Source organism: Pimephales promelas, chromosome 9 (assembly GCF_988280905.1).
Source record: "Pimephales promelas chromosome 9, fPimPro1.hap1.1, whole genome shotgun sequence".
NCBI classification, from domain to species: domain Eukaryota; kingdom Metazoa; phylum Chordata; class Actinopteri; order Cypriniformes; family Leuciscidae; genus Pimephales; species Pimephales promelas.
The window spans coordinates 14,683,047-14,700,309 of record NC_142777.1 but is presented as its reverse complement, the minus strand read 5'-3'; the positions used below and the strand labels follow the sequence as shown (position 1 = coordinate 14,700,309).

The following is a 17,263-nucleotide window of genomic DNA, read 5'->3' as shown; positions in this document are numbered from 1 at the left end:
CCACACTAGAATTAATAGCTCAGCTACTTTCCAAGCTCAGCAATTACGGTTATTAAGATTAGGTAATTGACCCAGAGGGTTCGAGAGTGCTGCTGTGGAGATATGTTTAAGCAAACATCAGCCTCTCACCATAATGAGGGAACACAGATGGAGAAAAACAAAGGCTTTTGCAACAATGTTTTAAAGGTCCCATTCTTCATGCTTTTTTAAAGCTTTGATTATGTTTACAGTGTGCTATATTTACCCCTTTTCCACCAAAAAAGAACTGGTTCGGAACTGGTGCTGGTTCAAAGTTGGTTCGGAGTTGGTTCAACTTGCGAACCCGTTCGGAACCTGTTTGTTTTTCCACTGACTAGAGCGGACAGGGAACGATGTCGTTACGTCACATGTGTACGTCAGCAGATTTTGTAGCCTACATTACAAAGATGGATCCCGCCGTCGGACATCGCTCGTTCGAATTGGTTATCGCGTCTGTTTTAAGCGATTTGAACGTTTCCTTTTTGTCAAAAACAAAATCTCCTTCATCGCTCTGATTGGTTTTAGGTCTACGCCCCTCTGGAAATTATTTGTTTATGACGCTTTGCCAGACCATAACTGAGAATGGTCTGGTTTTAACCAGGCTAGATGTCATATGCTACGTCCCAATTCGCATACTCTCCATACTAAATAGTATTAAAATTAGAATGAATGTGTACCAAATCGAAGTATGTGTGAGTTTTCCAAAGGTATCGGGATGGTATTCCGGTTGGAATCCGAAGTGCAGATCCGTGTGCACTCCAACGGCTAATATTACACACAACCCATTGCGTGTTGTATGAGGATTCGATTAGAACTACAAACACAAATGAAAAGTGTTAAACTACAAACATGGTGGACGTGCGAGGCGGACGTGCGTGATTAATTATCCGTATCTTACCTGACAAACAATACTTATTAATGCCAACAGCATTGTGAATTTTTATAAAGATATGTTTAGTCATTAAATGCATCATTATGCAAACTCTGCATGAAAGACCCACGACTGACAGATCAAAACGCTACATTTCTCTCATAAACGCTAGCAAATTAAATTAAAGTGAATGTGGAGGATTTAAGTGACTAGATGATTGACAAGGCAGTTTAAACGTCGGCAGGATGCAAATAACTAAGCGACAGAGCGTCCGTTAAATATGCAACTATGACAATCACTTAGCAAAAAAACCCAAAATTTCACACCTTTTCACCAGCAAGGAAATATCTTTGCAACCACATGTCAACTTGTACATGGGCAAAGATCAAAATAAATAATATTATTTGGATTTATTTCGTTTAAAATGAATAAATCCTTTGAGAATATTTAAGATAATTTTACCCATACGTTTCAAACTAATTAGCTGGAAAATAGTGGTTTAGTAGTTGTGCAAAAAGAAAATATACGGCACTTGTTTTTCACAGCAAATGCCCCTTTTTTTTCCAGATTGCTGCTTCACAGCATGATACGACTAATTGAACATTTTTTTCATAAGCCCTTATGTACTAAACTATAATTTAGTGCAATTATAGAATAATTTACTCGAACTATTCAGCGCAGCACATTCAGACCTCAATATTCTCAATTGCCCTTTATGATAAATAATTAAGCATTCATAATTTGGAAACCGAGATTGCACTGTGTTGCCCGTGCATACTTCATGCAATATCCGCCATTTCATTGCCTTAATTTAATAAATTAAACATCAACATTATGTTGATACTATGTTAGCGGTGTCCTCGGGGACTTTCTCATTGTGAAGTGTCTTTTCAATTTCCTCCGCATCATTTTCATAATGCGGATGTGCCGGAGCCAAACTGTTTCCCACCTTCTGAGTGTACGCTAACAATCGGCCACCTGTCAGGGCTGGATTTCATCCCTTTTCACTCCGGTTCGGAACGAGCGAGATCATAAGCCACTTTCAGCTTGTGTGGAAACATTCTGTCACGCCATTGTTTGATCAGAGAGGGACAAGCCTGCTAAATAATTAAGAGATCAGCACCCCTTTGAGAGAATACAGTGCTGAGCCCCACACTCAAAGCATCCGCATTAAAACAAGTAATCACGCGCACGATGCTGAAGTTAAATGAGAATGTTTCTTCTCCCTTACATGTATTTTCTCGCGCGTTTGCTCTGTCAATCTGCAGCTTAAAGAGATTTGCTTTTCAAAACAAGGCATGCGAGAGCTTAAAAAGCACGGTTTAATAAGCGCCGAGACACATCCATCTTTGTTTGCTGGAGATAAGTTAAAATGTGCAAGGAAAGCGAGGCATTCTGGGAACGCTGGAGGTCTGCCTGTCGTGCGTCTCCTCCGAATGTTTATTACGCGCACAAACACTTTGTCTTAAAGCCTTTTAATGGAGCTAAAAAAGAAACGGCAGGAAGAAGAAGGAAAAAAAAAATGAGTCACACTTTTCTCTTTACAATTTTGAAGGTGTTTGGCATGTTCGCTTTATGCCATCTCAGAGATTAGGGGATCCAACCAGCTTCTGTTCCCCAGCATGTCCTCTTTCAACTCCCCCCCCCCCCCCCTCCTCGCCAGCAGCCCCTCGTGTCACAGAATTAAACACACTCCTTATTTATTTATTTATTTTATTTTATTTTTATTATTATTCATCCGCCCCGGAAAAGAGGCACCTCAGATACCTGTGACTTATAACACGCTCCCAGCCGAGCCTTTGATTGATTTTTTTGACAGAAATGTCCTCATTAGGTCGCTACAAATGGCATGAAAAGACGCACGCCGCAGAGAAGGGAAAGAGGAGAGGGAAAGTGGAGGAGAGAGAGGAGGGAAGAAAAAGTTTGCTTGCTTTTTTTGACACTTGCCGGCTTTTATCTATGTGGCATTTCCAGAGTACGCTTCAAAGTTGCAAGCATGCATGCGGGCGCACGAGTGCATGATACCCAGCGCCTCTATAATTATAATGCACAATTAATTAAAGTAAAGGAGTATAATAGATTCCAGATGAACCTCTGTGACTAATTATCATGTCTTTGATAGTGGAAGTGTGCAGACTGAGCAAGAGAATGAAAGAGAGTGAAGGGGGCTCAGGGCATGAGAGAAAGAAAGCGTATGGAATGGGAAAGAGATGGTGCTGGAAAGGGGAGTGTTGTTCTCCAACATGGCATCCGGAGATGGGGTTGCACACTTGAATTCAAAGCTTGTTTTCTTAATTAAAGGGTTTAATAGGAATGGGGTTGGGCTGCCTGAAGAGAGAACGAGAGAAGAGAGAGAGAGAGGGGATTATGGGGGATAGGCGATGGGGAAGATGAGACATGAGATAAACAAAAGTTTTTTTTATTATTATTTTTTATCTTTGCCTTGCTCAGATAAGTTTTCTGTGTTCAGTTGTGCTACATTTTCAAGTCCGCCACTTATTTTTGGCATGCGATTGAAATGATATTTTTGGTGCGGCTTCAGATGGCGGCGGTATTAAGATAAGTAGCTTTGCTTTAAGTGTATTACCACAATAATCTCTCATATTGCCACCTTTTAAACTGCTCTCCGCAGGAGCGTTTCTTTTTCTCTTGCGAAATTTGAAGTTCTGAGTACGGCTCCGACCTGGTTTACACTATACACAACATTGACAAGCGTGCAGGGATGTGTATACAGCAACAACAGACTCATTTAAAGCACTGTAGGCATAACAGAGATCCCCCAAAATAAACAGATTAGGATTAATTATCTAGTGTGTGTGGAGTGTAAATTCCACCTTGGGTAGAGCTATGTGTGTGGAGTTACACACTCAACCATGCGCCTGTGTGTGTGTGTGTGTGTGTGTGTGTGTGGCTGCAGATGGAGTCCTTGGCGAAAACCTGTTGACACATTGAGACCATTAGTGCTGTTTTCCTTCTACTCTCACTGCCAGTCTGCCTCTGCCACCTCTCCTGCTGACGAGAGTAAAAATACTCCGTGATGCCTAATGCCAGCGCTTTCTGTTTTAAACCCACGGTTCGCCCATCTGTAAGGCTCTGTAACGTTAGTTATGAAAATATAAGTCTCACAAAAGAAAAGAAAGAGTATATCTTGCATAAAGAAGCGGTTTATTTTAAAAGGCCATTAAGATTTGTTTCGAAAAGTCACATTACGTTTACGACATTTACACGCATTTTTTCCCAGTTTTATAATTGCCGCAATGCATTAATATTCTCAATGAATAAATAAATACATGTGTAAATACACATACACAATACAAAATAATAATATTGTATAGAAATGTAATAAACGTTTTATTATTATACCTTACAATGCTCTTAGAAAAAAGGGTTCATTGGAGTTCTATATGGAGCATAGGGTTCTTTACTCAACTCCAAACAATCTTTTATGCCAAAAAGAACCATGACAAGAAAGAACCATTTTGCCACAAGGGTTCATATATTCATATATTACATTATTTAGCAACATTTTGTAGTTGTAATTAAATCATTGTTTATTAAGTAACTTAATGGGCCCCATCTTGCACCCGGCGCAAATGACTTTATACACAAACGCATGTCTCGTTCCTATTTTGCACGCACGCAAAGCGGGATTTTCCCCTTCACAGACGCACTTTGGTAAACTAGGGAATGAACTTGCGCTCCCTGGGTGGATCGGCGCAAAAAGGAGGTGTGTTTCGGCGCGAACATTCCCTGGTGCTATTTTACAGTTCCAGAAAACAGTTGTGCCACTGACCAGAAAAAACCTGGTCTAAAGTCAGTGGCGCGTTGCGTGTTGTTCATAATGCTATTTTAAGCGCGCATGCTACAATGTAGGTCATAATGTAGCGGGTACACAACGCGCATACACTGATTCTCTCATCAACACAGATGCAGTAGTTTTTATTTTTGCAAATCATACAATAACAAGGAAAAATATTAACACATGAGGGAAATCATTGTGGTTTACATGAAGATGAAAAAACCCAATTACCCTTTTTTAAGGCTAATTGTAGTACTGAAGGATCAGACCTGTTTTCCCAATAGTGGCAAGAAACATACGTATATAATGTTTAACCGACGCTGATGTGCGAGAGTTTCTCCCATCCCCATACAACGTCACCTCTCAGTCTTTCACTGCCCTGACAAGAACGTCGGTCTCATCGGCTGTGAACGCTCCTGGCGCGCGCCTGGTAAACCCGCCATTATAATCCGTCATGCAACATGCGCACCTGCTCTTAAAGGGTATGTTGGATGGCGCTCTGATTGGTTTATTTCACGTTACGCCCAAACCACACCTATGAATAATGAAGCTACTTCAGACCAACCCCTTTTAGATTTGCGCCAGGCACAAGAGGCATTTATCCCCCCGGGAAAATAGCGAAAACGCCGGGACCCGCCCACAAAGTAACTTGCGCCATGCGCTTTGACACTTGTGTTTCAGATCGTTAAAATAGGGCCCAATATCACATTTTAAGATTTTTGGAGGAGAAAAACTGAAATGGCACTCTTTGTGTGATATTGATTCACTAATGATATAAATATATACTAACCCCCTGAATTTTGTGATCATTCACATTCATAAATCCATTTTAGGGTCTTGATGTTTGTCAATAATATGAAATATTTAATCCGGAAAGGACATGAATGAACCCAAAGGGTTCCATAAAAAACCTTTTTCCTGGTTACAAAGAGCCCTAAAGGGTTTTTATTGTTGAACCCTTAAAAATACAAATATGTACATACATGTTTCTCACATATTATGGTAGCCCTGTTTGTGCTATATAGAGTGAATTTACACCTTTTCCATTAACATGTTTATAAATAACTGAAAAAAGCACGGATGTCAGTGCATGTCAAAACATTCCAAGGACCCCAAATACACATTGGTCCCCAGGGGGTTAAAAAGGGTTCTTTTAGGGGGTTCCAAATACGTAGCGCTAATAGAACCTTTTTTTTTTTTGCACTTCACTTTGCATTTTATATAATTTAATTTATGCTAATGAGAAGTAATATCACAATAGCAATAATCTTAATGGTCCTAAAAGTAGATGATACTGATATTCCTTAAGCAAAATATGTAATATTTTCATTTTTATTATTATTGCAACATAAGCTGTAAAAGTGTGATCAGGATCCCGACACACATACATGTAGTAATATATTTATTTATTTTTTGATAATGAACATCCGCATGTTATCCTGCTTTCTATGTTGCTACTTGACAAATAGATAGATGGATGGTTGGATATCGTCATTATAAAGCTCCGCTTTACTGCATATTGCTGTGATTGACCAATCAGAATCAAGAATTCCAGACATATTTTGAATTTTTATGTGAAATATGACTGGGACAAGTTCTTGACCGGTTTTGTGAGAGCTTTGTCAGGTTTTGTTAAGCCATTTTTAAGAGACATCATGTGATCATATTGAAGCCTTGTTCACACTCTTTGGCTTGATTTGGATGCGTTTCACCTCTTCCAATCCTGTTGGGCCGATGGACAAGAGATCGTTTATGGGTGGCTGAAATGCAAGACCGTGCTCTGATGATATAGATATGAAAGAGTACAGGAGACTCATTTGAAATGTTTGTACGAAAATGAAAAAGGAAGAGAGAGAGAGAGAGCGAGAGTGACAGAGAGCAAGAGAGAAGGGAAAGTCAGTGGCAGTGCTGAACCTGACACTAATGAGCCGCCTTTCTGATGGGACCTGACAGCGCAGAAGAAAGCTGAATCCCTCGACACTGACGCTACACAACACTCCCTCCTAATTGGAGCAGTGTGTATGTGTGCGTGGTGTGTGCAGGGAAACCTGGGCAGAAATAAGATCCGCTTTGTGCGAAATATGTTAATAACAATGATAATACACTCTTGAGTGTGACTGGGACCAAGGCTTATTTGTAGACGCACAACGGTGTGCGTCTGAGGTTGACATTGTTCACCATACCTGAACTCTCTTTCTTTCTCTCATTCACACTTTCTCTGCTTTATTTGCATGCATTTGAGGAAATTGTTGTGGAAGGGCTGTTGTAAATTTAAATTACTGTGCAACTGCAATGCATTAATGATCAAAACAGGACTTTAAATATAGGCTAATTTGGTATTAATCCTGTGTGTGTGTGGACAGAGAAACACATTTCTATAATTAGTTTTATTATGCTAGAGTTCCATGTAATGCGACTGAATAAATTCTTTCTGTGTGGTGCCTTTTGACTTCATGACAAGTGTTTAGGAAAGTAACTTTTAAAAGTGATGTGTTACAATATTGCATTACTTGCTAAAAAAGTATGTAGTTTGTAGTTACTAAACACACATCTCTGGCAGGAAAGTGAGTAAAATATCTGGTTTCACTCTATAGAGGGAATGCATTGACGTCATTTTCCCGCGTGACAACCCCCCCCCCCCCCCCAGCCTGACTGGGTGGCAAAAGATCTGCTTTGTGACTGGATTTAATAGGGGGAACTGCGAAAATGCGACTAAAATGAAAAATTTTTATCAATTTAAACTAAATGTTGGACTCAATATAGTGTTCCTTACAACTTACTAAAGATCCAGCGATCCATGGATATTGACATGCAGCCAGGAATCGTGTTGCCTGACTTTTATGTTTGCCTGATTTCGACACCGGGGAAATAAAAGCAATACAGACCAAAACATGAAGCAAATTTGCCTGTGAACGCTTTATATAAATACAATATAGGTGGGTCTAAATGCGGGTGATCACTTATATCAGGGTTATATAGCCTATATATCATCATATCGTCCAGCCCTAAAACTTTATAGATTTTTTTTGGTCAGTGTTTATTAAAAAACATCCAATAATGCAGAATATGCAATAATACATATTTAATTGATGAGTTGTAAATATATATATAACAATACAAAATATATGGGTATGGTTCCACACCTAAATGATAACTGCAAATCCACCTTTCGCTGACTGGAGTTCAGTTGTTTTTGTGAATTGCAGCGATCCATTTGCTCCTCTTTCTATAGCAGTCTGTAAAAATATACCTCCGATTTTTTTGTCAAATCTAGTTGTATAGTCAATCGCAAAGCTCTTTCACACTTTATATGTGTTGTGTTTGTTTTTCGCGGCATTCACGCTAAAAACAAATACAGCCGCACAGTCTTTTTGCCACTCACTGTGAGTAACTGCAGGCACTCCGGCCGACAGTGACGTCACGTGCATACCCTTTATAGACAATTTTGCTAAATGTAAACAACACTGGTCCAAAAACACTTCCTGTTTCAGTTTGTAGCTGTTTTCTTTATTTCACATGTAAAGAAAACATCTTAAATAAATTTGTTTAACTTTTTGATTCAGTTTTATATGTTCTGTTGGTTGTATTTCATCCCAGCTTTTATGTAGTGTTAAAAAACTGAAACAAGAAGTGCTTCTGGACCAGTGTTGTTTACATCTTGTAAAATGGTCTATATTGATGGTCACTTTAACACATGCTGTTGACTATAAGTAACGTTGCACCTACATGTCTACTAGCTCTCATTAATGTGTCAGTAGAGTATTAGTTGACTGGTAGGGTTAGGGATAGAATAAGTTGACGACGTACTTGCAAAGTTACTTATAGTCAGTAGATTGTCTGTTGAGGAGCATCACAATAAAGAGTTGGCAGATATTAAGTCTACTAATACTCTAATGAGAGTTAGTTGACATGTAGTTGCAAAGTTAAGAATGTTCAGAAGGGAGCGACCATCATAATAAAAATAAAAAATGTTACTAATTATCTTAAAAATGTATATCTTCAAATCTATGCATCATTGTGCAGAAATGTACAAAATCCTCTTGGGAGCAATTCAAAATCATTTTTTGGAATGTAATACATGATTATTTTCCTCAGGGATTGAAAAGCAGTGCAGTCAGAGAATGGACCATTAGCACAAAAAGTTACTAATTTGATCACACTTAGTCAATTTAATCCCTTTCATGCTGAAGTTCAATACAACGCATGGTTTTCACATCAAGCTGATTCTAATTGACAAAGCTCTCTAAAAAGTGAGGCAGGTTAAAGCAAGGGGCGGACTGATTGTGGTATTCTCACTCCAGAGGTGATTACAGGGCCTGACTCTCGCACTCAAATGAATGTGGACTCAATTATGTTTCCCTTTTTGTCCTCCGTTGCCAATAGATTCCTCCCCCCAACCCCTATGGTGCTGTTTCCTCCGCTGAATCAATCATTTTTAATTTATCGGGGGGATTTATGTGACAATGGCTGATGAGAGTTTCAATAAGGCAGGAGAGGAGAGAGAGAGAAAAAAAAAAAAAACAGATGAAAAAAAAAAAAGCCCATGCAAATCTCTTGGGTGATGCGATTAGTGTTGGAAACCAAATCAAGGCTGACTTGAATAGACACAGAACACAAAATCATATTAGCTCGAATTCGATGTGCATGGCTTTACATACAGCGCTGCGGCTTTCTATTTGTATTTCCCGATTTTACTGACCTGAAAATGCTTTTCCACCTCACATATTCTGTGAATATTCCTGGCTTTTCTCATCCTGTGTGTGCCCCTCACACAGATGTTTTGGAGGTTTAAGTACAACACACACAAACTCAGCGGCTCCCCGAATGAGACCCGAACAAAGTGCTGCCACTTATTCCGTTATCGCATTTCACAGCACGCAACACATGCGTGAGTTCAGAACGATTCCCCTCAGGTGATGTTTGACGTCCCAGCCATGACAGACCTGCTTTTGTACATCAGAAATAAAAGCGATGTTAATTTTGTAGGTAAGAGCGGTGACCTGCACATCAAAAAAGAATGTATCGTTTTCCTGTGATCATTTCAGCATGGTTAAATACTGAGTCGTGTGAGGTTTGGCAGTATCACCTTGTGAAAAGGATGATAGCTGAATTATATGTGTGTGTGTGTGTGTTTGAGTCACAGGGCAATGGCATACATGGCCAGGTCCTCGGCGTGAGGTTCCCTAGCACAGATGGTCCTCTCTGTAGGGCAGGGCAGGGAACGGGGACTCCCCCCTCGGCCCCCCTCCGCTGCAGAAGGTCGAACTGTCCGAGCAGTCAGGGATGCCTCAGCCAGTCGCGTGCCTCGCTTGTCTCTGCAAAGGTGTAAACATGACCATAAACAGACTAAAAAAAGACATTTTACCGCCATAACCTTCGCTCGTCCCTACAGAAATGGAGAATACTTTTTTAAAAATGTGTTTAAAATCATGTAGGCTACACTAAAGCCAGGTACTAACTACACGATTTTCAAAGTCGTCAAATCGATTTTTTTCACTCACACGAATGTCTGGGATACCCATTATGTTGCTGTTACACAGGGGGAACATTACACAGGGGGGTCACACATTACATAACAGGAGGTATCGGAGACAGCTTTGTCTTGTATTTGTTTCACAATCAAACCAGAGATGTATAAAGTACTAGAAACCCGGACTTGAGTAAAAGTACAAGTGCTCCATCAAAAAAGTGACTTGAGTAGAAGTTGAAGTGCTCTTTAAGCGCCACACTTAAGTAGAAGTACTAAAGTATTCAACATTTTTTGTACTTAAGTATTGCAAGTAGTTTATTTTAAAATTCACTACTTAAGTAGTAAAAGTACAAGTATTGTGTCATGTAATTATTAAAGAAAGCAGTCAAAAGTTTGAACTAGCAATCAAATAAGGCGTTTTGGCGGGATACAAATTTGCTTTGGCGGCCGCCAAAAAAATGTCATTGCAGGACAACCCCTGCATTAGTTGTCAATGTGTGTGTCAATCAATACCATTACCCTATAAAACTGGCGTGTGATTTAGGCAGCATGAAAGCCAACTTGCAAGGAATGATTCGTAAAAATTTTATAATTGTAACGAGTAACTAGCAGAACATTAAAAAAATATCGAAGTATTAAATTCATCGAAAATATCTACTGAAGTAAAAGTAGAAGAATAGAAAAAAACAATACTCTAGTAGAGTACAGTACCTAAGTAGTTCTACTTCGTTACTATACATCTCTGAATCAAACACACGCAAGAAGTGATACAGGAAATAATGTAAGATCACACTTGAGTCAAGAGTCTGTTAAAATGATAGCCTTGCGATCCAAGTTGTCTGTGCATTGATTTTCAGTGACAAAGGAGAGAATGGTTGCTTGCAGAAGCATTGCTTGCTGATGTTTTGTTGCAGGTCTATGACTCCTCCCGCTGAACTTTCTCTTGCCCTCTCATTGGCTGTAGGCTGTCGTCAATGTACATTTCCAGTCGAAACGCATTTCACACTCCACTATTTAGCCTGCTAAATATTTCACGGGCATCGGCGACTCATCTGTGCTTCTCTCAGATTGTGTCATTGATAATACACTACACGATTTTCACTCAAATGAACGAGCAACGATTTGCCTCTGATTTGTCAGCAATTTCCACAAAACTGTCGGCAAGTAAAAATCTGGGCTAAAATCATGCAGGTTGTACCTGGCATAACATGAGATGCAGCCATATCAGTAGCTTAATAAAACCCATTTTATTTTACACATATTGGACCATCTCATGGGAGTTACCATTTTGAGATCACACGACCAGCCGAATACTATAAATAATGCAAATAATGTATTTTTTTAAAAGTGGCAACACACACTTATGGAAGTTTGTAAGTATTTTAAGTTGGTGGCTAATTCATATGAATTCAGTCTCATTTATACATTTTCGTATAATCATCTCACACCACATTGACAGTTATGTTTAGAGGTGCACCTTCATGGTTACTTTTTTCTCTCTCTAAAAAAAAAACACTTGTTCACACAAACCACCACCTTGTAAAATAGTTCCATTTTCTCATGAGATCAGATTGAAATTGGTTACCAAAAACTCTTTCTTTTGCATGAAGCTACATCCACACCACTAAGTGTCAGTATAAATCCAAGATGTATGTCATATTGCCTGGTGCAATAAAGAAAAAAAAAGTGCATTTCTGTTAAAGGTCTTCCACAAACATTGAGAAGGTCGACATACCTTTTCATGAGTCCACTGGGAGATGTACAGTACGTCCAGACGTTGCTTTATGTTCATTATGGCCACCGAACAGCGCGTGCCGATCTGATGAATGGTGGCCGCTGAGCTGTGCAGTCTGGTGGCGATGGGGGGGGGATATTCCCGCCTTCCAGAATCTTCTCAGGGAAGCCAAATCAATAGAGAGACACACAGATGGCTAGGGTTGTTCCTGCTCGGTGAGATTTGGAAAAAGTCTTGAGGAAGGATTAGAGTTGCTACTGTTATTCCAGGGAAGGGCCAGACTAAAATCAGGTCAGAGGACGAAAACAAGGAGACAGGAGAGATTTGCCGAAGTCTCACAGTGACCTGACCTGACTTCTCCACTGGACTCACACTTTGAGTAGTTCCTGGGGTGCCAGCAAATATCTAAACTTGGGTTCAGCTGGCATAGAGTATTTTTCCAGAACAGGATAAATAGTTAATATTAGTTCATATAATGCTGCAAATAATGCAACTTGAGCTCCAACCTGACTTTGTTTCCAGTACATTTCTCCAAGACACCAAAACATACTTATACTGTACATACAATTCACTGCAGTTTCCAGTTGAAATGAACACAAGCGGCAGTAAAACACCAAGAACTTTTGGTTTCACTTTACTTGGTCCCTTTAACACATTCACTTGACTATAAGTAACGTTGCACCTACATCTCTACTAACTCTCACTAGAGTGTTAGTAGAGTATTAGTAGACTGGTAAGGTTAGGGATAGAATAAGTTGACATGTAGATACAAAGTTACTTATGGCACTTTTACTACACAGTACCAGCTCGACTCGACTCGGCTCGGCTCGATTTGTTTGGTTTCCCACTGTGTAAAAGTTGTACCTGTACCTGCTTTCGGGTACTTTTTTTTGTACCACGCTAAGGCGATACTAAAATGTCACATGAAAACAATGCCGACTGCTGATTGGTCAGAGAGAATCGTCACCATTCACTGCGTATCCAGAATAACCCCGCTATTTTTAAATAGTTTGGCCAGAGATAGTTACTAAACTAACTACTATTATTATGGCAACTCAGAAGAATACGCTGTGGTCAAACGAGGCGGTGCATATTGTTCCTTGTTTGGTTGCCGAAGAGAGGATCTAGCGAGACATTGATAGGGCAACGAGAAACGAAAGGCGTCGCTATGACTACTGGGTACTATTTGTGGCGGTACTGTCTGCAATGGAAAACGCAGCGAAAAGCGAGCCGAGTCGAGGTGAGCCGAGTCGAGTCGAGCTGGAAAAGCGCCATAATAGTCAGAGTTAGCCAATATTAAGCAGACAGTCTACTAATACTCTAATGAGAGTTAGTTGACATGTAGTTGCAGTTACTTATAGCAGAATGTTCAAAAGGGAGCGACCAACAAAATAAAGTGTTACCCAACTTTACTCCTTTTTACACTCAAATTGTGAAAGTCTTTTCACCTTGTTCCTTGGACAATATCTTATGACCTCAAAACAGTTTTACCATAGCGCATGATTTACAAACTAATGCATTGTGATGTTTGTATCACATAATCAGCCCCATTTGTGTGGCTTTTCTGATGTAGTAAACTTGCTCAGTGGCTCACCTGGTACACTATTTTCAAATGCAACAGAGAATTAAACTTTAAGCGACACTAACAATTGTTGAGAAGTTACGGTATATACATTTTTATATTAAGGAAAAGGATTATTAATAATAATGTGTGTTTTTTTACTCAATGGAGATGCTTTTAGCAGTCTTCTTGTGGTTACAAAAATAAAGTATATAAGTCACTGTGCAATGGTGTCCAGTATGTTCTGACAGTGGCAGTGTATTTTCCTCCAGGAACCCTTTCATAGCAAGTCTTCAGCAGCCTTTTCTTCTCCCCAGTACAATGTTTTGATGCTCAGACTGGTAGAGGTGAGCTCAGGTTAAGTCGCTGCCGTCCATGTCAGTATGTTATCCCGTGTGGAAGGCTGCGTCTGCTCACACATGCGGTATAAGAGCATGCGGTAGGGATGTGAACCCTGATTAGCATCAAGCCTGACCCCTGGTCGAGAATGTCATTGTGCTTCAGAAGTGTTGTGGGTTAATGAGTCCTTTAGGCAGGTGGTTCAGTCTGTCTCTTGGATTATATGCTCTGTTGAGCCCATCACTGACACGAGACCCCTGACACAACTGCAGGGGGTGGAGGTGTCTTCAGGACAGTATAGTGCAGATGAAGCTTCTGGGGTTATTGGACATTAAAGGGTTAAAATCTAAGGGAGCCATGCATATTATCTGATGTTCTGATGTAAAACAAATAGTTGACAACGGGCCGTTGATATATTGGAAAATAATGCACACTCAAGGTGGTAATGCGGCTATAACGTGAAGCTGAAATTTAAAAAAAAAAAATAATAATAATTTAATGGCCCAGAGTTCAATTATTCAGATGTTTTATTTCAAGACGTGCCTCAGGTTATTGTCCTTAATGTAGTCATTTTTAGTACACTACATACTAAAAAATAGAATAGAATAAATATAACGGAATATAATAAATGTAATCAAGAAATGTGTGAATAAATAGAAAAGTGAATACAGTAAAGAACAGAGCAGATATTTTTTATTAAAAAAAATATACAAAACTATGCAATGCACAGAGTCTGTATAGTGTGAAAAGTATTATTTTCTCACCCTAGTGCCCATATTCCATGACGTAGGAATATGCAGACATCTCAATTATAAAATTATATATTTTTATTTTAAAACAAATGCATTTTAATTTATTTCTGTAATACATTTTTTTTTGTATTGCACCATGGGGTTATATCTCTTAGGGGGTTATATCTATAATTATTTTTGCTTTTTCCTGTTAATAATATGAATTGTAAGTCACAAATGTCAGCATTTCCAAAAAAAAAATAATAATAATAATAATAATAAAAAAGCCTTACACTAGTCAACAGTCAAAATTAGTTGCTGTGTGTATAAGCAAAACTCTTCCATCCCTGCCACTAAAAGGAAATGTTTGGTGAGCACACAGCTCTGAACTTTCTCTCACAAACCAACATAATGTGTTCAGAGCAGCAGTGGTCAGTCAAGGTCACCGGTGCAAAGGTCAACGCCCACATCTCTGCTGTTAGCTCTGGAGCATGACAGTCACCTTTCAGTGGGTATCAAGGTGATGTTTGATGCACAAACATGACCAAACTAAGCTAAAGGTGATGGTGAGTCAGAATTGCTTGTTTGGAAACTATTTCTAAGAGCTCTTGGAAGCTAGGCACCGGGTCATAACGTCAACTCTTGTGCAAATGTATGAATTAAATGCAGACAGAAAAATAATTTTAACCTCTGCTGAAGAGTGTGGGTTGATTCCTCTTGTTTGACACACAAACAGAAGTTTGAGAACCTTGTACACCGACTGTTGGTGTCAAAGACAAACAGCTGTTGTATACACAACTGAAGCGGCTCTAAATCCTGTGTTTTTCTTTTTAAAAGTTATGGTTACCTCTTAAAGTATGACATTAAGCCATTGAATAACATTTTGTTCATGTTTATACTGTTTTATGCTTTTGTGTCACTTCATTGTTTCCCCCCCAGAGTAATCAAACAGCTTGAGGCTTTGCTATGCTAGTACTGTGTTGGAGCCCCTCTTGCCTTCAGAACTGCCTTAATTCTTCATGGCAATAGATTCAACAAGGTGCTGGAAACATTCCCCAGAGATTTTGGTCCATATTGACGTGACAGCGTCACAGTTGCTGCAGATTTTGTCGGCTGCATATGTATGATGGGAATCTCCCGTTCCAGCACATCCCAAAGGTGCTCTATTGCATTCTGTTGACTGTGGAGGCCATTTGAGTTTAGTGAACTTACTGCATTGTTCAAGAAACCTATTTGAGATTATTTGAGCTTTGTGCATTATCCTGTTGGAAGAATCCATCAGAAGATGATACACTACTCGTAAAGGGATGGGCATCAGCAACTATACTAAGGTTGGCTGTGGCGTTTAAATGATGCTCAATTGATACTAACAGACCCAATCTGTGGCAGGATGGATCCATGCTTTCATGTTGTTTACGTCAAAATCTGTCCCTATCATCTGAATGTCAGAGACTCATCAGACCAGGCAACATCTTTACAATCTTCAGAAGTGTCACCTGGTGTGTCTTCTGCTGCTATAGCCCATCTGCTCCAAGCTTTGACATGTTGTGTTCAGAGAAGCTCTTCTGGAGACCTTGGTTACATAACCAGTGGTTTTTTGAGTTAATGTTGTCTTTCTATCAACTTGAACCAGTCTGGCAATTCTCCTCTGACCATTCCCAGTCGTGCTTGAAAATCCCAGTAGATCACCAGTTTCTGATATACTCACACCAGCTCATCTGGCACAACAACCATGCCACGTTCAAGGTCTCTTAAATCCCCTTTCTTCACAATTCTGATGCTCGGTTTGAACTTCAGCAGATATTGTCCATGACTACATGCCTGAATTGACTGAGTTGCTGCCATGTGATTGGCTGGTTAGATATTTGCATTAAAGTGCAGTTGAACAGGTGTACCTAATAAAGTGGCCAGTGAGTGTATGTGAGAGTTTAAATGGTGCCCACTTATTGTTTTTCATAGCACATTTTCTGATATTACTTTCTCAAGAATGCTTTCAGGGGTCAGTAAAAGGCACATCCATTGCCTGGGGTTCACATCTAAAGGTCAGAGGTTTGACATTTCGCCCTGTCCATCATTATCAGCAAATGAGTTTCATTATGTTGAGACTCAAATGAGTCACATGCCGTCAGCCCAGGGACCTGTTCTTCGTATGTGGATTGCTCAGTTATCTGGATTTTTCTGTTGGTGATTTGACGTGATCAAGTATTGTTGGGTTATTCAAAGCTCATCCTGGAGTTGACATCATAGCAAGGGTTATTTTATGTAAACATACACTGGGCGTACAGTAGGTAATACTTAAAGTCTGTCCCAGCCACTGCATATATAAATAAAAATTGTAATCAAAATTATTAAACCCCATAAGGTTTATTGGCAAAATAAAAGGGTTTCCAATGAACAAATAAAATAAAAGTAATTAAATTAGCTCAACACAACAAATGTTTGAAGTGGTTTCCTCAAATTCAACTAAAAATCCAACTTTTCAATGACTTCTGCAGTCTCAAAATTATTCAACCCCTTCATGGCAAGCATCTTTATTACTTTAGTATCTTAAGTGAACTGCTGCAAACAAGATGTATAGCCAGACACCAGCTTCTGGCAGCTTTTCTGAAAACTCTTAGCCCATTCGTCATGAGCAGTGGCCTTCTTGGGTTTGGATGCTGCAACCGCCTTCTTCAAATCCCACTAGAGACTTTCTATGGGTTCAAGTCAGGTGTGTGTGGTGGCCACTGTAAGATCTTC

General features: G+C 39.6%; 1 long non-coding RNA gene across 1 annotated transcript; it reads right to left on the bottom strand.

The window, feature by feature from the left end:
- Positions 1-7,875: 7,875 nt before the first annotated feature.
- On the bottom strand, positions 7,876-12,133 carry LOC148977527 (uncharacterized). Its single transcript, XR_016169658.1, has 2 exons — positions 11,894-12,133; positions 7,876-10,003 (listed from the first exon to the last, which is right to left on the bottom strand). It is a non-coding gene; the product is annotated as an uncharacterized LOC148977527 (long non-coding RNA).
- Positions 12,134-17,263: the final 5,130 nt, after the last annotated feature.